This window comes from Corythoichthys intestinalis, chromosome 14 (assembly GCF_030265065.1).
Source record: "Corythoichthys intestinalis isolate RoL2023-P3 chromosome 14, ASM3026506v1, whole genome shotgun sequence".
Classification (NCBI taxonomy): Eukaryota; Metazoa; Chordata; class Actinopteri; order Syngnathiformes; family Syngnathidae; genus Corythoichthys; species Corythoichthys intestinalis.
The window spans coordinates 44,795,079-44,802,014 of record NC_080408.1 but is presented as its reverse complement, the minus strand read 5'-3'; the positions used below and the strand labels follow the sequence as shown (position 1 = coordinate 44,802,014).

The window sequence follows — 6,936 nt, the reverse complement described above, 5'->3', positions numbered from 1 at the left end:
TAAACATCTGCAGAAATGCGAGGGGTGTACTCACTTTTGTTATATATATACCAGAGGTTGCGCTAGACTTTTCCGTTGTCTGTCATTTTGACTGACAGTGTCATAAAAATCCGGTCATAATCTATTTTACCAGTCACTTACATTTTTAAAATGATAATAATGACATATTCTATAGTATTTAGTTTTCATTCATTTTTAATTAATATTCTGTCCGAATAAGCTTAATGTAGTGGAGAAAACTGGATTCTCGCTGATTCAGGTTGATTTTAGCTGTGTTCACGTCAGTGTGTTGGCCAAACACCACTTAAGGCCCACTCAAAGTAGAGGCAATCACGGCACTTGGACAGGTGGCTGGATTTCTCCTTTTTCTTTAATGCAAATCCTCTTAAATCAACTTTATACAGTCCATTCATCCCAACTGTCCATGTAGATGTGGAAATGGTTATATTCTTGAGTAGGTGTTTGTGGGTATATATGTGTGTATCTGTGTGTGTGGTTTATCTGTACAAAAGACATGAAAAGAAACAATAAATAAATATACATTGCTTAAATTCAACTTAATTACATTTAAACATGTAGATGGAATATTCGAAGTTAAGCTTGAACTATTTTCTACGCTCCAGCTAAGCATTTCCGGTTTCGGGCACTTATTGTGAAGGCGGATTCACTCTACTTCCGGTGCGCAATGCCGCAACTTGTCGCCATTTTAGAATCGCAGCATAGCAACACGCTAACAGACTACCACGCAAAACAATCGGACGAACTATCATAACAACAGCAAAAGGTAATCATAACAAATTGTCTACGTAAATATGAATGCTGCTTGTGATACTCACTTTGCATTTACGCACAGCAATGAACAAACACACAATTAGACGCACGCTCATGTCGTGCATCCACCCGTGACTTACTTTCTATTGACATTAGTGTTGTATCGGTCGCGAAGGATTCGGTCTTTTTGAACGAATTGTTTGGGTGAACGAGACCGAACTAATCACCATCTGCACTGATTCGTTCTATGAAGTTGGTGGCGCTTGTTCGCTGCGTGGGAGGGCGTTGAGCAAGTGGCAGCGTCTTCTGACATCGCACACGACCAATCAGACGCCAGCCTCATCGCGGGCAGGGGAGGGAGCGGAAACAGAATCAAGGCGTCTGTCACTCATTTCCACGTGTGGCCAATAAGCAGCCAGCGTGCAGGCAGGGGGGAAAGACTGAGTTTTGTCACTTCCCGTTCAGTGATTCGGTCCTCCGGTGCCTGACCTAGCTTGCTGCTAACTTGACTTTCCAGTAATGACCATGCGGTGAACGAGTCATAAAATTAAAGGAAATGACTTTGTCACATATTTGTTAACGTGGAGCCTATCAAATGCTGCTCAAACAGACAAAACACCACACAAATCTAGCGAGCATGGTTTAGTGTACTACTTTTCTCAACAGACTTGGGACTACCTATGACTGACAACATACTATCAAATTTGCAGTAGTTAAAACACGGGTAGCTAAAAATAAATAAATAAAAAAACACGGGTAGCTACGAGGCAAGCAAAAGTGAGCTGCGGTCGCGTGACGGCACTCACGGCAGTGAAGGGGGCAGAGAATTGTCACTATATGGAGGCTTCATGGCAGCGTTATTTACCTCATATGCGCACAGAAAAAATATTTAGTATTATCACCATAATACTGATTTGCAATGAAACTGTATATACATGTCAATTTTTTCCGACTGTTTTATTTTTTTTTTTTTTTCGTGTCAGCTTGTCGGGTGTTGATTTGACAAATTATGTCCATCCGTCCATCATGTGCTACTCAAAAACAACGCACGCGGACACGGGAGATGTTGCAATATGTCTACATTTTTCTTAACAGACTAATGAGAGTAGAAAGGCAACATCGTAAAGAGCAAACAATTATTTCTCGTCAGCATTTGACAATCTGAGATGAGGGGGCGACAGGATTATTTTATTTGTTAATACCAGTGCAAAAATTCAATACGATCATCTTAATACTGATTTGCAATTAAACTGTCGAATATCAAAATGTAGTATTGTTTTTATTTCAGAGCAGCACATTTGACAACTAGCTATTTACACTTCAGTTTTAACAATAGTGACCTAAAATAATAGTGATGAGCATAAAAACAAAAATACAACAGAGCGAGAGGTAAATATGATGTGTTGGTCGTTCCATATTTAGAAATTAAACTTTCGATTTATTTTTATTTACGGGACAGCACGCATGCTGCGTTGGCTGGTAGCATATGTGATCAAGATCATGCTAAAGAAAGTCCGTGTGCCCCCGACCCCAAACCCCCACTCCCCCCACAAAAGGAAAATGTTTAACCGTGTCCTGAATCGAAATGCAAGCACGAGCCATGACTTTGAGCCCATAGAACTAGGACAGACGACGCGAAAGTTCTCCCTCGCTTTTGCAGCAGCAGGAGGGAGACGAGGCTGTCTGTGAAAGCAGAATGATACCGCCTGTCACTCATTTCTGAAACTACGATGAGTGGTGCCTGTGTGCAAGAGAGGGAGGGACCAAGCAATGTCACTTCCCGTTCAGTTACACTGCGAAGCGGTCTTTGGTGATTCGTTCGGCAACGTCACTTCCCGTTCAGTAACCGAACGATACGTTTGGGCGGGGAGGGAGATGAGGGGGGCGAACGATTCGTTGAACGATTTGTTTGAACGAATCTTTTTACTGAACGAACCGGAATGGATTCGTTTACTCAAGTGAACGACAGATCCCGTCTCTAATTGACATCCGCATTTTGGTACGGTGCATGCGCAATCCAACTTTTCACCTATCTACGTCAGCCAAATGTGGGAATCAAATGATGCTGAAGGCATTGAACGAGCAACTGTGAACATCTTAAGCAAACAATCACATAACTTTGTAGCCTTTTCTACACTTAACAAGAGGCAAACAGACAGCGGAGTTCACCAATCAGCGACGGGCAGACGTGCCGCTAGCAAAGCAACAAGGGCAGGACGAGGGACTTGCGCGCGGAAGTAAACATACGAGGAGAACTGAGTTTATTCAACATGGCTAGTGAGAGACAGACTTGTCAATGACGCGTTGTGTTTTAGCTTATTTAAAACTGAATTTACCGCGGATTGGAACATATTCTCGGCCCTCCCGTTCGCCATCCGTGTTGTTCTAGAGACGACTTTCGGCGCGCAAGAGTGACGTTGCTCGTGATGAGTTGCCTTAACATTTTTCCGAGTAAGGCCAACGACGTCATGCATCAAGAGAGACAATAGCTAATTAATATGCTCACTTGCCACCCTGTGGGTGTGAATTGCAACCTGTCAAAATGACGGATGGACTTCAGTTTTTTCCGTCACCGTTTTAAAAAACCGGTCAACGACGGAAAATATTCGGTTAACGCGACCCCTGATATATACATATATGTATGTATATATATATATATATATATATATATATATATATATATATATATATATATATATATATATATATATATATATATATATATATATACTGTATATGGCGGAAAACACTCAGGTGACTTCAAGCTCTGCTCTGAGACACCCAATTTGGCCAAATTTCAAAATTGTCCGATATGCATTAATGAGACATCACTGAAAAGCTTAGAATCTCAAGTTTCTGGGGGAAGAGAAATTTTGAACAGGAGGACATTTACAGAAAGAAAAATTTAAACAGCAAAACACTATCTGGAGGCGAGAGCAGAATTACAGACGCCATGACTTTAACGAGATATTATCACGTACTTACCCTGTTTTGATCCAAAAACTCCATGTTGCATGTATCACTGAGTGTCAAGACATAGCTGTGAATGGCCACAGCTGGATTTTTAGGGGATTTTATGGGTGAAACATGGTAATAAAACAAGGGTCGCGATGCAGAAATCGCAGACATCAAGGAGTGGTTGAGATTTTCTTTTTCATATATTCACCCTTTTAAACGTTTGTTTTCAATTTTTCTTTGTCTGGATCGATTATTTGTCATCTAACTTATCGGAGAAAATTCGACGGAAAAAAAAAAAATGTCCAATGAAGCGATAGTTATGAGGTATATATCCGTGACTTTTTACAGACACCACTTTTTTCATTGTCACAATTTGTTTAAAAGTTTCAAATATATGAGTGAATCATTTTTTTAAAGTCGTTTTTTTTTTTTTTTAATGAAATATTAGACATCTATTAATGATTCTAAGCTAAAAATGACAGAAATTTTGAATAATAAATATAATTAATTACCTTCGTTTTATGGCTGGGTTGTAACAAAAGCGGTTGCGCGACCTCTGTAAACGGGGGTTTCCAGGGTAAAACGGACAAATTAAAATAGTTTGGGGGCTTAATGCGCCATGAATCTGCTAAGACAGCATATAGACATATTATTCTATCAAACACAACAGTTGTTTGACTTAAAATTCAGCAGTTTCTTATAAAGAGGAGTGCAAGAGCAGAAACTGCTTTTTCAGTCTTGTCTGTGTTTTATATATTCCGTTCCGAGAGTGGGCCGGAACGGTCCGGAACACTCTTCCAGTAAAAGATTCGGGGCCGGAACTGTCCAGAATCCTGAAAATATGACCGCAAGTTTCCAAACATCATATTTAAAAAACCTGCCAGTTGCCATACACGCACCTCAAAGAAAACGATCCACTAACGTCAGATTTACATACACAAGTGTTAACAACAAGCCTAATGAAGTGCTTGTGTAACGTAATCCGTTTTCACTGATGTTTTTCATGTACAGGTATTTGTTCCAAGTATCTCTCCCCAGCGGCTCCATCTCTCTCAGTGTATATAACGAGGCGTGTCGATTTCCACATACACTCAGCAGAGAGCAACCACCCTGGATTTACTTGTTCAACTGGCTAAGAGACTGACACGTGAGCAGCTTGAATAGTTAGCTCTGATTGATTATAATGCACATGTGTGCCCAAAAAAAAAAAAAAAAAAAAAAAAGGCAAACAAGAGAGGTACTTTAAGTTGTTCAATCTTTGGAAACAATGTGACAAAATTTCCATTGCGTTATCCTGTTTTTATTAGATATTCAAGAGAAAGGAGAGAGTTGAAGAGGTTGATGAAAAGGATGATGCAAATAACGTTTGCAAAAGAACACCCAGGGATGATGAAGGTAGCCCAGACTCACAGCAGGGTGAGGAGGAGCCAGAGACTCTGCTCGAAGAAACAGCAGGACCCTCTGAAACACATGCAGGTAAAGATAATGCTGCTAGCCATACTGCCTACACATCTGTGTTGAAAAAAAGAGCAATATGAAGAGTTCAGACAAAAAAAAGAATGGCTATATTCTCAAAATGGGTATATCGGCTGCACCTCCTGTCATAACCTGAAGCAACTGGGTCTCCAAGCATCCAAGGGGATTAGTATTGCTGTACAGTGGGTTTAGGCAAAAATAGGCCCCAAAGGTAAATCGAGGAAGGCCCAACTTCATTCATTTTGCAAAAAAATGTAGGAAGACAGGGACTCCACAGCACATAAAGAAGCAATAAAAATAATTGAGACTGCAAATCAAGACGGACTGCTCAATTTCAATGCCAGAATTCAGCAGTCTGCATTTGAGAGTACCAGGATATTCAGTAAAGCATATAATGTTTATGTTATCTGAAAATAATTATATTTTGAATGAAAATACGTTTCTCAGGTATGCTTTATTACACTCGGGTTACAGCAAGTGTAATGCAGTAGCCTAACGCATATGTAAGGCCTGTCGTTTTATTGTGTGTTATAGGCATTGTGTGTTATAGGCAGTGTTGTTAATAATGGCGATAGAGTATAACAACGTTTCTACCGGTGTCATTTTTTTTTCAGAAGTGAGTAATATAATTAATTATTTTTCCCATCTTTGCAAGGCAGTTAGCGTTACTGAGGATATGAAGAGCCGCGTTACTACAATTTGGTTGAATGAAGCGCAAGTTGTTTGTTTTGTCACACATCCACCTTCCTGCCTGCCCTGGAGAGAGCAGAGCGGGAGGGGTAAGGGGGATGTGGGTGGTGATGCCATTGCAAACGCGATTGTTACGTGCCAAAGACGGCTCGCGAAGGGCGTAACATAAAACAAGCCACACAAATGTACGAGTGGACACAAATTTATTTACAGAACAATCAAACTCGCAATGAATATATACAGAATGCCGACGAAGCGTGACTTCAGGGTAAGCCCAGGCCAAAACAACAAACAAAAGGAACACACTTAAACCCCACCCGCTAACTAAACCCTGATCACGTAAAAGGAACAAAGAAAAGACAGCGTCTAACCTAACTTCCTACTCTATACAAAACAGGAGAAAACGGGCTGAACAGAAATGGCGACTTACCCTTACTTTCTTCAGTGCTCTTATTTACAGTGGTGAACAAAAACGATCCAATAATGAATAAACACAAAAGACCTCACCGAAAAAGCGGGAGTGTATCAAACTAGCGATCAAAATGCAAACGAGCGTGAATGGCGAGCAAACAGCTAGCGAGGAGGAACGCGACAGAATGCTGCCAAATTGCGACCTCCTAGAACGTTGACAGCGGCAGGTTTAAGAAGCTTGGCGCCTTTTTCAGGGCCAATCAGCGGCGGTGACGTCGTCGGTCCGTCCTGCGTCGATCAGCTGTCGTCATAGTGGGAGGGGAAGCAGCCAGCTGGTGGAGGCGACGATCAGCTGACTGGAAGAATCTCAAAAAATTAACCATTAAACGGCCAGGGGCCGTCACACCCCCCACCTTAAAAACAAACCTATACCCTTTTATAACTGAAATAGTCAGCGGTAGCGGGTTCGACCCCACGTATACTTCCAAATTTTGGAGGGCGAATAACGAAAGGGTCTGTTAGTCGAGTGGGCGCGCACATTAGCATTAGCAGGATTTCGTGGCCCCACAGAGTCCCACCCCACGTCACCAACTACGACCTGGTTTTCTAAATTTGGCGAACTGTCAGGCC

At 41.3% G+C, this 6,936-nt stretch overlaps 1 long non-coding RNA gene across 1 annotated transcript; it reads left to right on the top strand.

Annotated features, from left to right (window-relative positions):
* The first annotated feature begins 706 nt into the window (after nucleotides 1–706).
* LOC130930504 (uncharacterized) lies at nucleotides 707–5,191 on the top strand. The gene is made up of 3 exons (XR_009067062.1): nucleotides 707–784; nucleotides 4,741–4,876; nucleotides 5,037–5,191. It is a non-coding gene; the product is annotated as an uncharacterized LOC130930504 (long non-coding RNA).
* The last annotated feature ends 1,745 nt before the right edge of the window (nucleotides 5,192–6,936 follow it).